We start from the raw sequence: 13,206 nt of genomic DNA on the forward strand, positions 1-13,206 counted from the left end.
GTGGTCATAGTCGGATTTCGCCCATTTTTAATACCAAGATAAAGTGAGTTCCGATAAGTACGTGAACTAAGTTTAGTAAAGATATATTTTTGGTCAAGTTATCGTGTTAACGGTCGAGCGGAAGGACAGACGGCCGACTGTGTATAAAAACTGGGCGCGGCTTCAACCGATTTCGCCCATTTTCACAGAAAACAGTTTTCATCATAGATGCTATGCCCTTACCAAATTTCACAAGGATTGTTAAATTTTTTTCGACTTATGGCATTAAAAGTATTCTAGACGAATTAAATGTAAAAGGGCGGAGCCACGCCCATTTTGAAATTTTCTTTTATTTTTGTATTTTGTTGCCCCAAATCATTACTGGAGTTGAATGTTAACATAATTTACTTACATACTGTAAATATATTCAATTTTATGTTAAAATTTGACTTTATAAAAATTTTTTGTAAAGTGGGCGTGTTCGTCATCCGATTTTGCTAATATTGATTTAGCACACATATACCAATAGGAGTAGCGTTCCTGCCAAATTTCCTCATGATATCTTCAACGACTGCCAAACTACAGCTGCAAAACTTTTAAATTACCTTCTTTTAAAAGTGGGCGGTGCCATGCCCCTTGTTAAAAATTTTACTAATTTTCTATTCTGCGTCACAAGGTCGACCAGCCTACCAAGTTTCATCACTTTATACGTCTTTGGTAATGAATTATCGCACTTTTTCGAATTTTAAAATTTTTCGATATCGAAAAAGTTGGCGTGGTTACAGTAAGATTTCGTTCATTTTAAATAGCGATCTGAGAGGAGTGCCCAGAAACTTTCTACCAAATTTCATTAGGATACCTCAAAATTTACTCAAGTTATCGTGTTTACAGACGGACATGGCTAAATGAATTTCTCCCAGATCATTTTGGTATATAGAAGTCTATATCTATCTCGATTAGTTTATGCCGTTACGGGGTGCCGTTATGCGAACAAAGCTAATATACACTGTGAGCTCTGCTCAGCTGAGTATAAAAATGTTAAGAATATCCTTTATAAAAATGGACAAAATCAAGGAAAAATCTATTCCTATATAAAGAAGTATATATATAAAATATAGACATATAAATTGTAAAAATATTTATGGGAAATAAAAATATAAAAGTAGAGCGCACATTACATGGTTTAAAAAGTTGACAGAAAAGGAGTCAACTTATCAATGTATATAAAATGAGAGAGCAAAAATATCATAGTTAGCTATGAAATAAATTTTCTATGCGTGGCGTTACGCTTTTGACAACATGTTTCATTGCTGACGCAGTGTTCAGACTTTATTCCAATCGGAGTATTTTGCTCCGCTCTTACCTCCTACTACATATTTTATCTCAAAGGTTTATTTTGGTCGAGTTGAAAACTAAATAGTATCACTACTTAATATCTTTTGGTTGACGTTTTCATTGAGTACGGATGAAAGACTGATTGTTTAAAAGTGACGATTCGATGAAATTACGTGAATTCATTGTTCGTGTCTTAAGACATGTTTGTTTACATTTTACTCAGTTTTTGTACGGAATGAGTATAAAAGGAGTAAAATGTATCTGTACATCCTGCCAAAATTTAACATACAGTACTTCTTGAAGTTTTATATAATGAAGTACGTTGATTCAGTGAGGTCAGCTAACCCTATTTGGCGATAACAGTCGCCAATTGGGAGCACCAAGCGAGGTCAAATCTTCCTCCAACTGTCTCTACCAACTCAGTGAAGGTCTTCTCTTATAACATGATCTAGCTAGCGAAGCTTTCTGTTTTTATTCGCTGCGCTATCGTCATATCTGCGAAAAGCTCATATAGCTCATCATTATACCTAATTCGATACTAGCCGTCGACATCACGAATAGGACTATAAATCTTCCAGAGAACTTTTCCCCCGAATACTTCAAGATCCATCTCATCTTCTCTCGACACCTTCCATGATTCCGAGCCAAACATCAGGACAGGCATGATGAGTGACTTGTAGAGTGAAAATTTTGTTCGTCGAGAAAGGACTTTACTTTCAATTGCCGAAAGAAGCACTTTTAGGAAAGAGTTATTCTCCGCTTAATTTCTGGGCCGACCTTGTTTTTGCTTTTAATGCTGCTTCCTAAATAGACGAAATCCTACACAATCATTAATTCGAGACAACAATGACGTGGCTACAAAGACCACCACGACAGCAAGTACTTCGTTCTGTCCACATTTACTGCAAGACCCACTTTATTGCTTGTATATACCAACTCTTCGCCTCCATGCTTGAACAGCCCGTCGGGTATCCCGTCATTACTTGGAACCTTGTGATTTTTTCCGTGTTATTGCTATTCTCACTTCGTCGTAGTTGTATGCCGGATAGTGGTTTTCATCATCGGCGATCGGGGTATCGGGTTCGTCTGCCCCACACCCTGTACGTCAGTTACATGGTCGCCATTATCATTCCTACTGAAATCTGCCCCGGTCTTGAAACCTTCCGTCATTAAAAGAGCATGTAATATGTATGTAGCGGCCACCGTGGTGTGATGGTAGCGTGCTCCGCCTACCACACCGTATACCCTGGGTTCGCACCCCGGGCAAAGCAACATCAAAATTTTAGAAATAAGGCTTTTCAATTAGAAGAAAATTTTTCTAAGCGGGGTCGCCCCTCGGCAGTGTTTGGCAAGCGCTCCGGGTGTATTTCTGCCATGAAAAGCTCTCATTGAAAACACATCTGCCTTGCAGATGCCGTTCGGAGTCGGCATAAAACATGTAGGTCCCGTCCGGCCAATTTGTAGCGAAAATCAAGAGGAGCACGACGCAAATTGGAAGAGAATCTCGGCCTTAGATCTCTTCGGAGGTTATCGCGCCTTACATTTATTTTTTATAATATGTATGTAAACCGAAAATTATAATAATAATAATTTTTCGCGATAAATATTCAGGGAGATTGAGTCAACTTTTCTTTCATAATGTGGTGTGCTAATGGGAACATTGATTGTACATCCTACGCGTTTTAGGCCGACTCCATGTGCATCTAATAAGGCAGATAACTTTATTGCTGAGGAACATTTCAGGGCAAAAACACAATCAGCGTAGTCGTTTACTCAGGTAACAGATTTAAATACTAAGTAGTAAATCGAAAAATTTCAAAAGCGCTACGCCATCAAGATTTTTTCTCAAATTAGATTACAAATACAACAATTCCGAAATGCGGGATCCTGGCTCATTTGTTTATGGCGCTCCACCTTTATATTTTTATTTCTCATATCTAAATATTTTTACAATTTCTATGTCAAAAATTTTAAAATCAAAGTTCTGCAAGAATATTACTTTATTAAGGCTACATTTTTCGTTGATATTGTCCATTTATGTAAAGGAAATGCTTAAAATTTTTTTCTTTTCTTTTTATTTCCCTTCCATCAAAGTTTTACGCGTTTAAATAGCAAATTGGGGCTTTTTACGGCGGGCCGCCAACCCAAAACCTATTTTAATGAGCTTAAATGAGCACTCATGTCATTTTAAAATTAAAATACTTTTTTAAAGATAAAATAGTGTTTAAGTTGACTATAAAAAATAAAAATAAATGTAGCGATAACCTGCGAAGAGATTTGCGTCGTGCTCGTTTTTTTAATTTTTTCTACAAATTGGCGGGACAGGACCTACTTTTCTTATATCGACACCGAACTACATTTGCAAGGCAGATGAGTTTTCACTCAGAGCTTTTTATGGCAGAAATACACTTGGAGTGCTTGCCAAGCACTGCCGAGGGGCGACCCCGCTTGTGTCTAATATATTGATGTTGCTTTGCCCGGGGTCTGAACTCAGGATATTTGGTGTGGTAGGTGGAGCACGTTACCATCACACCACGGCGGCCGCCAACCAAACCAATAAAACTCTATTTTAATTTGACCATAACTACGGGCAATTATATCAGGTTCCGGTTCGTGCGGACTGGGGCGCGGTTTTAGGCTAGTTTTAGGAATTAGTTGAAAGCTGAACAGACGTTTAAATCCACTATGGCGGTGACAGCTTATGGTGTGGGCGGCATTTTCATCGAGAGGAAAACCAAAAATTTGCCTCGCGAAAACAGGTTTTTTGGGAGTGTCAAATTTCCGTTAGATTAACAAAGAATATGGGCTAGAATTTGTTGTTATGAATGTATAAACAAAAGAAAGCCAAAGTGGTAAAGTTAAAATTAAGAGTGCGTTTAAATGAACATGTACCACTGTACAAACAAACAATTATTTGGAAATTTTCTTTTGAAAAAGTATAGCAAAATATTTTCTCAAAGCCACGTTAATTTTCTTTCGCTGGTATATGCGTCAATATGAAGCTGTTTGTTTAACTAATTAAAACTTTCCATTTTTGTTTTTAATTAAATAGGTTTATAGGAGTCTACTATATCAGAAAATTTTTTTGGAAAGGTCATTACAAACGCTTACTAAACTTTTTATGACTTTCATGAAAAGGAAATGGTATATTAAGTTTGCCACGAATCTCGAAATTATAAGACCTTAAAGGAGGAAAGATAGACCTACCAATAAGTATACCTGAATATAATATAAGTATAGCTGAATTGATTTAGCCATGCCCGTCTGTCCGTCTGTCAGTATGTATGTTTGTATGCAAACTAGTCCCTCAACTTTTGAGATATGTTGATAAAATTTGGTGAGCTGGTATATTTAGGTGGGCGATTAGCCATTCTCGGAACAGGTCGGATTGGACCACTATAGCATATATTCCCCATTCAACCGATTTTTCAGAAATGAGGACTTTTGTCATATCTTCCTCAATTACGTTTCGAGACTATTTTAGGAACATTTTCGGGACTATTTCAAATTTTTCTAAGACTATTACGGGACCGTTTAGAGACTGTGTTCGAGATCTTCTTGGGTCTGCTTCGGATCCGTTTCTGGATTGTTTTCGTAATATTATCGTCGAGACTTTTTGGGAACTAACTCCATATAGTTTCAATATTATTTTCGAAAGTATTTCACGATTGTTTAGGGAATAATATCGGAAGAACTGCTAGCGACTATTTTTCAACTATCGCCGGATCTGTTCGTTGTTTTCGGAACTATTTCAAGATCATTAAAAAAGTATTTCAGGGGAGTATTGGACCCTCCTTTTTTAAGAACTCCACTATATCCTTCCTTCTGTTTATCACCATGTGTTTATTATTTTCTGGACGATCTCGTTATTTTTTTTGAAGATCATATCTTGGCATATCGTGCGGACTGGGTTTAGGCTAGTCTTACGGATATGTGAAAGATGAACCGATGCCTAAATCCACAACAAATGAACGCCTTATAAACACTTAACTAAAGATATTGATTACACGACTCTGTTTTATTATAAACAAAAACCAAAAAAAAATACCTTTTTTCGGTATAAAGTTTGCTTTCGTAATTGTTATAGTAACAATACTCATGGCGCTAGAGTGATAAACAACGATCAGGTGTTTTGTACAAATCTAGAATGACCTGAAATGTCGTCGCGAAAGTGTAAATATGAGGATGCTTTTTGTTATATATGTGGGCAATTTGTTAAAGTTCGAGAGATAAAATATGAATTAAATACATCTCTCATCCTATGTGAAGCCTGCGAAGCATATTTTGGCTGTCCTGTTTGGAATCAAACAAGACATGGGCTCCACATGTTGCTCGTATTTATTGTAAAAGATGTTTAGAAGGTAAGCAAATTTTATTTAAATAGTAAATTAAATAAAGTAAACACATTGGCCCGCTGACTAAAATACTGTTTAGTTAAAATCTTGCCTAAACACAAAATGGGATTTAAAATTTTGATCTGTTATAGTCATATTAAACACAGTTTTCAGCTTAAATAAGCATGAGCAGGGTATCCACATGAAAAAAAGGCATTGATTGGCGCTATGAAGAAATTTTTTAGAAGTTTTAAAAGTTCACCCTGTTCCTTACAACCGTGGTTACTTGAATCCACGTATAAAAAATGTTAATTTGTTACTTGACAAGAACTCTTAAAATACTACAAAAATTGTCAAATGAGTACCTGAAGACGCGTTTTGATCCCAGGAATCATAATCCCGTGGCGGATAATTATCATTCAATTATATTTAAAAGTTATTAGCAAACGTTTTGTAAAAATTCGCTGTTTTCTATCAGCCGTCTATTTAAAATTCGGAGCGCACTTGTAGGAAAAGACCTACTAGTTTGCTTCTCAAGCTAAACTAATCTCCCGTGAGAATAGTTACGGGTGGCAGCACATATCATTTCGGTATGCAACGACGGTGGCGCATACCAACAAGCTAGCTCTGTAGAAGCTGTCGGGATAAGGAAGAAGAGAAGTGGATCATCACTTTGCCGATGTCCGGCACCGCGAACAAGGCGACTCATGTTTCTGTGCGAACGGTTTTTCGACAAGTCTGCATAGGTTGGGAAGATGTATCTTTCACTCCTGCTTAAGTTCATCAGATAACGCAAGTGATTCGTTGAGAACCATAAGGAATTAATTTGATTGGATGAATCGGCCGGCAACCGGCACTTACTGAAGGCACTCATAGCGAAAAAAAATGTCCCCAAGTAGAAGTGTGGGAAATTCCTACGCACGCTCTCTCAACCTAACCTAACCCACACAAATACTTTTTGAACACCAGTACTTAAAAAATACTAATTTAAAATAGAAAAGGTCGTAGAGCCGAAGTGTACGTACGGAAATTCCGACAAAGGCGATGCTGGTACACAACATTTTTAAATGCTCAGAATGGAGTCCGAAAAGAGCACGAAATCACAGTCCCATGGATACAGTTCAACAACTTCGTAAATACTACTAGACTCAAAGCAAAAAGCGGGACAAGAGAAGGTTATACGAAAGCGATTCTCTAATGGGCGACGGTTGTGCTTGGGGTTTAAAGTGTTTTAGCGTGCCACCCGTAAAAAAAGGCTAACTTAAATGGAGACGATAAGAGAGTGTGGTTGCAATTGTATTTACAAAGAAAAAAGTACGAGCGAAAGTGTTCTGCTTTTTGCCAAACTTAAGCTTCACTTTAGAACTCTCCTATATTACATTATTTGCCAACAGAGAGTACAGGATGGGGCGAAGCACTGCTGCTACGACAACAACAACAACAACAACAAGAGAGTACAGGTCCTCTTCCTGGCAGTTCGTATTCTCAAAGCACAAGGGCGGTATATTAACTCACCCTCTTCACCATCCCGTATAAAATGCTTGTAATTTGCTCCGACTTTAGCTTATATTTTGGAGTCCGATTTCCACTTCCGATAATACTTTTTACAAATTCTGCTTACGTGTGCGATTCTGATAAACTTACTTTCGTAACATCCCTAATGTACGTACATAAATATACACGATTGAATACAATAGTTGCTTTCTTTAGTCTTTGACTTTTATATAATATACATGTAAGTATATTTGCTAACCTTTAAGTAGTCGGTTAAAATTTTGTAACGCGGAGCACAGTGGGATATTTTGAGAGCGCTTTTAACAAAATCACATCACGGCAAAGGATAGTGCAGTTGTAGCATTGCTTTGAATGCGTTTCTTTCAATGCATTCTTGATGGTACAATATTCATACACACATATCGACCACACAAGTATTCAAGTTAAACTGACCCACATAATTATTTGAACTCAGCGGGAGTTCAACATCACATGTGCATGCCGACACACACGACACATATCTGTTTACATTTGTCAACCCGTCACATTGACCAACACACTTATCGATCAGTCACGCTGATCGACATATTTGTCTGTTGGTCATATTGACTACCAAAATATTTATATGCATCTAATTACATGTGTCCATAAATAGGTCACCATAATAATATGCTGACTTTTCATATATGCATTATGAATGTACATATGTACTTTTAGTTTGTAAGTATTAGTGTAAACACATATTTGTAATTTAAGAAATTTTGTATAAAAGAGAAAGTATTTTCTAATTAAATGCAATTATTGTCAGACGCTAAACAACGAAATTCCTTTTATTTAAACGTTTATATTTCACAGTGAATCAAAAAGAATTTTTATCTTTTTTCTTATATTGTGATGTTTGTGTAGTGTTTTTTCGGTGGAAGCAGTAGCCGTAATCAAACAGTGGAAACTATGACAAAAAAAAAAATAGTTAAAACTGCAACCAGCCAAGCAGTAATCATTCCGCATAGCACAACATCTAAGCGTGTGTTAAGAGTGTAAGCAATTCCTTGAACCTACCAGCACTAAATGGTGTGCGCCTAACTCTGACAAATAATGTCAAATTCCTAGGCGTAGTTTTGGACAAAAAAAAAATATATTGCATTATATACGTGTAAGCGAACCACTGGCAATGGGGACTAACCCTCAATATATGCTGATGGATTTATACCGCGATTATTCGACCCATAGAATAGCCGTATGTGGTCAGCTTTGAGCAACGCGTCAAACCTAAATTTGCTGGATAAAATCCACAGATCTAGTTTTACTAGCGTAAGTAGTGCTCTAAAACCAACGCCTAGCGAAGCTTTAAAATTGTGCTTTGCTTATTGTACTACACCGAAAGAAAAGTCTCTTGTAAAATTAACATTTCTGCATTATCAATTTCACATTGCGGCGAAAAATGCCCGAAATTACCGAATCAGCAGGTTTCACGTTAAATTGATATGAAAACAGTTAAATCAGTCTTTCATGTTAATAAAGGCCATCCATTGAAAATGCTATGCAATGTAGTTTTTTTTTTTGCTTTTGCTCCTGCTCTGAAAATGTATGGAGCATAGAGCAGAGCCGTAGCATAATACAGTAATATCATTCCTTAGGCTATGAACTACGTCGCGTTTTAGAGCGGGGCAAATAGCAGAAAAAATGCAGATCCTAAAAAGTTCTATAAATTTTTTGTGCTACGGCTCTGCTCCTTCTCAGCAAACATAGTTTCTAACGTTTGAGAATTATTGTAATTTTACATTTGAATTCTAATGTAGTTCTCTAATGCAATATCAATCGAAACCTAGGTTAGAGAACTAGGTTAGAATTCGACTGTGAAACGATTCGAATAACACTAGAAATGTGATGTTATGATTATTGTCACAGTTATCGATTATTTGCACGACATGATCACTCATTCTTCACAAATCACCCACAGAATATTGTGCATTCACGAGTTCAAAATTGCTTCGTTCTGCGCATCTACGTCACACTTTACTGCTTGAGTGAATGAAAGAAAGAGAGAAAAAAAAAAGAGCTAAAGGAAAATGACGTAAAAATTGCCCATAAAAAACAGATGAACTAATGTTTACATGCGCAATGCGCCACCTTCTATAATTCCCTCATGCTCATTCTTAGTGTTATACAAACAAAATAAAAATAGTGGAAATATTACAAGTTGCGAAATAAGTTTTTTTATTTATAAAATAAATACTAGTAAGTGAAAATTAATCAAAAAAAGTTAAAAAAGGAAAGCGAGCAGATTATTGAAGTGCTATTTGAATAGCATGAAGAAAACGCTTCCTCATCCCTACCTCAAACCAACGCTGAGCTCAATCTTTAAGTACGGTTTTAATTTATTATAATAGAAAAAGCATTTGAAATATGTTCATTCTTAATACACAAGATTACAACCAAATAAACGTATTTGATATAATGAAACAATGAAAAATTCGCTGATTTTAAATAATTGAACTTAATTGCGCATCACTTCAAAATTCTCATTAGAATTTGACGTTAGAATGCGATTAGAATTCTAACCCTTTTCTCGATATCGAGCACGAAGTATCCTTTTTGTCGAGAATGCTATAATTCGCGACAGTTTCGCAAACCGTCCTCTAACCTTCTACCTTAGAGAAATACATTAGAATTCGATTCGTCTTCCAATCGTTTTCTAACCTAAATGTTTGTTGGGTTACTCTGTTCATGTTCAGAGCCGGAGCAGTAGCAGGGCATATTTTTCGTTGGTACTGCTGCTCTGGAGTACCTTAAAGCTGTAACGACATTGACTGATCTAAATATGCATACCATAGTATTTTTTGTCTAGATTGTCCAAACTCAAATCAGGAGAGGACCAGCGTTTAAAAAACTGATTTGAAAGAGATGCATGTAGAAGCCGCTTACGACAAGTTTTATGGTAACGGTTTATCTTATTTATAATAAAAATTTTTTGTAACTAACCATGTTTTAACTGACCCAAATAAAGCTTATGGAATCACATATGACCGGTTGAAGTACATAAACTGTGACGACTTGGCGTTGGCATTTCCAGGCAACGAAAATATAGGTTATAGAGCAGAATTTAGGGAAACATTACGCTTTGGAAACACAAGTACGTAATATACTTCTTTATAAAGTTTTAAATAGTATATTTTGTTTTAATATTAACAATTTTCTGTTTTAGTTTCCAGAAGAATCTCTTTCGACTCTTAATATGAACTCAAATGTACAAAATTGGCTTGAAAATCAGCGTCTTCCCTCACCAGCTAGCAATTCCAATTCGGCGAAAGTTACGGTAAGGGTTGTTTTGAAGCTGTGGATATTCTTTAAACTTCAATTTCTTGCAGAATGCAATTGACATGGTGAAAAACTCAAAAAGCGGCCAATCTCTACTAAGCTTGTATCAATTGACGGAAAAGTTGGATATGGATGATAGAAAAAGATTGCTTAACATTATTGTGGAAAACTTCTTCGATTCTAATTCACGAAAGTACATAATACCGCATCATATGTATAAATCATATGAATAAATTGGCTGAAAAAATTGTAGAAATTTTTCCCACACAAAATATGGAAATATATTACATATCTCCCAAGGATGGACGGAGAACCAGTGCATCTGGTATTTTATACAATCGCTTCAATAACTTGAATCCCAAGCGCTTAAAACTTGGAAGCACCACGTCAGAGGAAGAGAATGCATCTGATAAGGAAACACTCTGCTCCACTAATACATTTCACTTAAGAATAAAATGAAGTGTATGAGTGGTGACGAAAGCGATGCAATCAATTTATTGAGCGAGACATATAAGTACCGCATTAATGATATACGTCATTTAAAAGACCTGAAATCTATCCTGGCATTTTTTTTTTCATTTAATTTATGCACGGTTACTCACAAAAATAAGTACAACACTTGCATTGAACACCAGAGCCAAAAAGAAGATTGCAGCCATGGCATCTAATGATCCAAACGTGAACGCATCTGTTGACCAGGATGCCTCGTTTATTGATTTATCGGAGCGGTTTGGAGGGACAAAGAGTAGTGGGGACAAAACGGAAGAAAACATGGAGAAAGATGGTGCCAGTAGCGCGACACCTACGGCAGGCGGGAAAACAGGGACGTTGCCCAAGCAGAACACAGGTGCACAGGTAACGCAGTCCGTGCTTTTACGGCCGCCCTCGGTATCTTTCCCGCGCCCTCCACCATTCCACAATTTTTCTAACCAGGCCATAGCTCAGCGACCTAAAACCCATCAGATACGAAACGAAATAGCACCTATGATCAAAGAAATGATGGGTGAAGCAAAAGAGGCCCTTTTAAGTGAAATGAGAACAAATATGCAGGAGATAATGGATGGTTTGCGAAGCTCAAGCGGTGAGATGGGAGCTGGTGGTGGAGAAAATAGAACGCGTGGTCCATACAAGCGAAGGAGGCACAATACTAGCAGTGAGTCCATGGAGTCGAGGCGGTCGATAACTCAAAATGAACTTTTCAATGAAATTGTCCATAGCAACGGCAATAACAATGTAATTAGAGATGTCAACAGAAGCACCCGTAACCCTAGGAGGCCTACAGTGGGTAACTTGCCGGCGTTCACGGCGCAAGTACATCAGCGTCACATCCAAACAGCACAACCAGCGGGGCACAATTCGTACTCGGAAAGCGTCCCAATTGAAAATCAAGGTAGAAATTCGGGTATGAGACCTGAACTTAATATAGAAAAGTGGGGAATTAGTTTCCAAGGATTCCGAGATTCCATGACCATTGAAGATTTTTTGTTTAGATAGGAATATTTAAAGGAGAAGTACGGTTGTTCATGGGGAGATATTTTAAGGGATTTTCATCGTCTACTGGGTGGCGAAGCACGCGAGTGGTACTGGTTGTACATTCGCACGAACCGAAATGTAGACTGGCCAACCTTGCAGTTTGCACTACAAAGGCAGTTCGCCTCCCAGTTGACAGATTTCGAACTGATGAGGGAGATAAATGAACGTAAGCAGAAACCCGGGGAAAGTATTGATGAATACTTCCATGCTATTGGCATACTACGATCTCGTTTAAGGAACCCCATACCCGAATATGAAATGGTTCGACTAGTGAAAGGAAACTTGCGGGAATCGTTGGCAAAATTGGTTTATCCCATCGCGGTATACTCTGTCGAGCAGCTTAGGATGGAATGTAAGGAGGTGGAAAGATGTTTCCCTCGACGAGACCGTGTGCAGCAAAGTGGATTCGCGCCTCGTGCTTATCAGGTGCATGAGATCACGCCGACACCGACACATGAGCAGGAATCTCCCAGAGATGAGGGTCAAGTCTCTGTGGAAGAGGTCCGCTATCAACGCGTAACGAAGCATCCACCATCGCGCGATCAGACAAGCCGGAAAAACACATGCTGGAATTGCGGACTCGAGGGCCATCTTTTCACCGACTGCCTGTCATTGCATAGGCGCATTTTCTGCTTTAAATGTGGAAAGCCGGAGGTCATCACGCCCAAGTGTCCCGTATGTAGCCCGACGGGAAACGCCAATCGGAACGCGATGACAGCGGGGGTGTCGCGCTCCACTCAGTTCCCGCAAGAGCAGATGCATCAACCAGCACAACTTTAGATTTGGATATAAGATGCCAGAACGAACAGCCCGGATTGAAACCAAAAATCATTTTTGGAAGCCAATCACAATCAAAGGCTAACAAAAAAACTATTCTACACCGACCAGTTACCCTTTCTTTTGAAGAACGCATGATGAGATACCGCGAAGCCAGAGAACGAATTTTTGCCGACAGTGTGCTGCTAGGTCGTCGTATGGTATCGGTTAGGATACAAAAGGCAAGGGAGCGTTTTCGACGACGAAAGCTGCTTCGTCGAGAAGTTGTGGCAGCAGTAAAAAGGGCAGATAGAAGTGACCCGCGGGTATTCGCGGATATAGAGTTGAATGGGATTCAGACACGCGGACTATTAGACACGGGGGCATCGGTTAGTATTTTGGGGCGAGGTGGTCGTGAGTTAGTACAGGAATTAGGGTTACCAATAGAACGATTTAT

General features: G+C 38.1%; 1 long non-coding RNA gene across 1 annotated transcript; it reads left to right on the plus strand.

The window, feature by feature from the left end:
* Window positions 1-9,996: 9,996 nt before the first annotated feature.
* Window positions 9,997-10,771, plus strand: LOC137237414 (uncharacterized). The gene is made up of 4 exons (XR_010948947.1): window positions 9,997-10,080; window positions 10,150-10,275; window positions 10,348-10,458; window positions 10,511-10,771. It is a non-coding gene; the product is annotated as an uncharacterized lncRNA (long non-coding RNA).
* The last annotated feature ends 2,435 nt before the right edge of the window (window positions 10,772-13,206 follow it).

The sequence above is a fragment of the Eurosta solidaginis genome, chromosome 1 (assembly GCF_040869045.1).
Source record: "Eurosta solidaginis isolate ZX-2024a chromosome 1, ASM4086904v1, whole genome shotgun sequence".
Classification (NCBI taxonomy): Eukaryota; Metazoa; Arthropoda; class Insecta; order Diptera; family Tephritidae; genus Eurosta; species Eurosta solidaginis.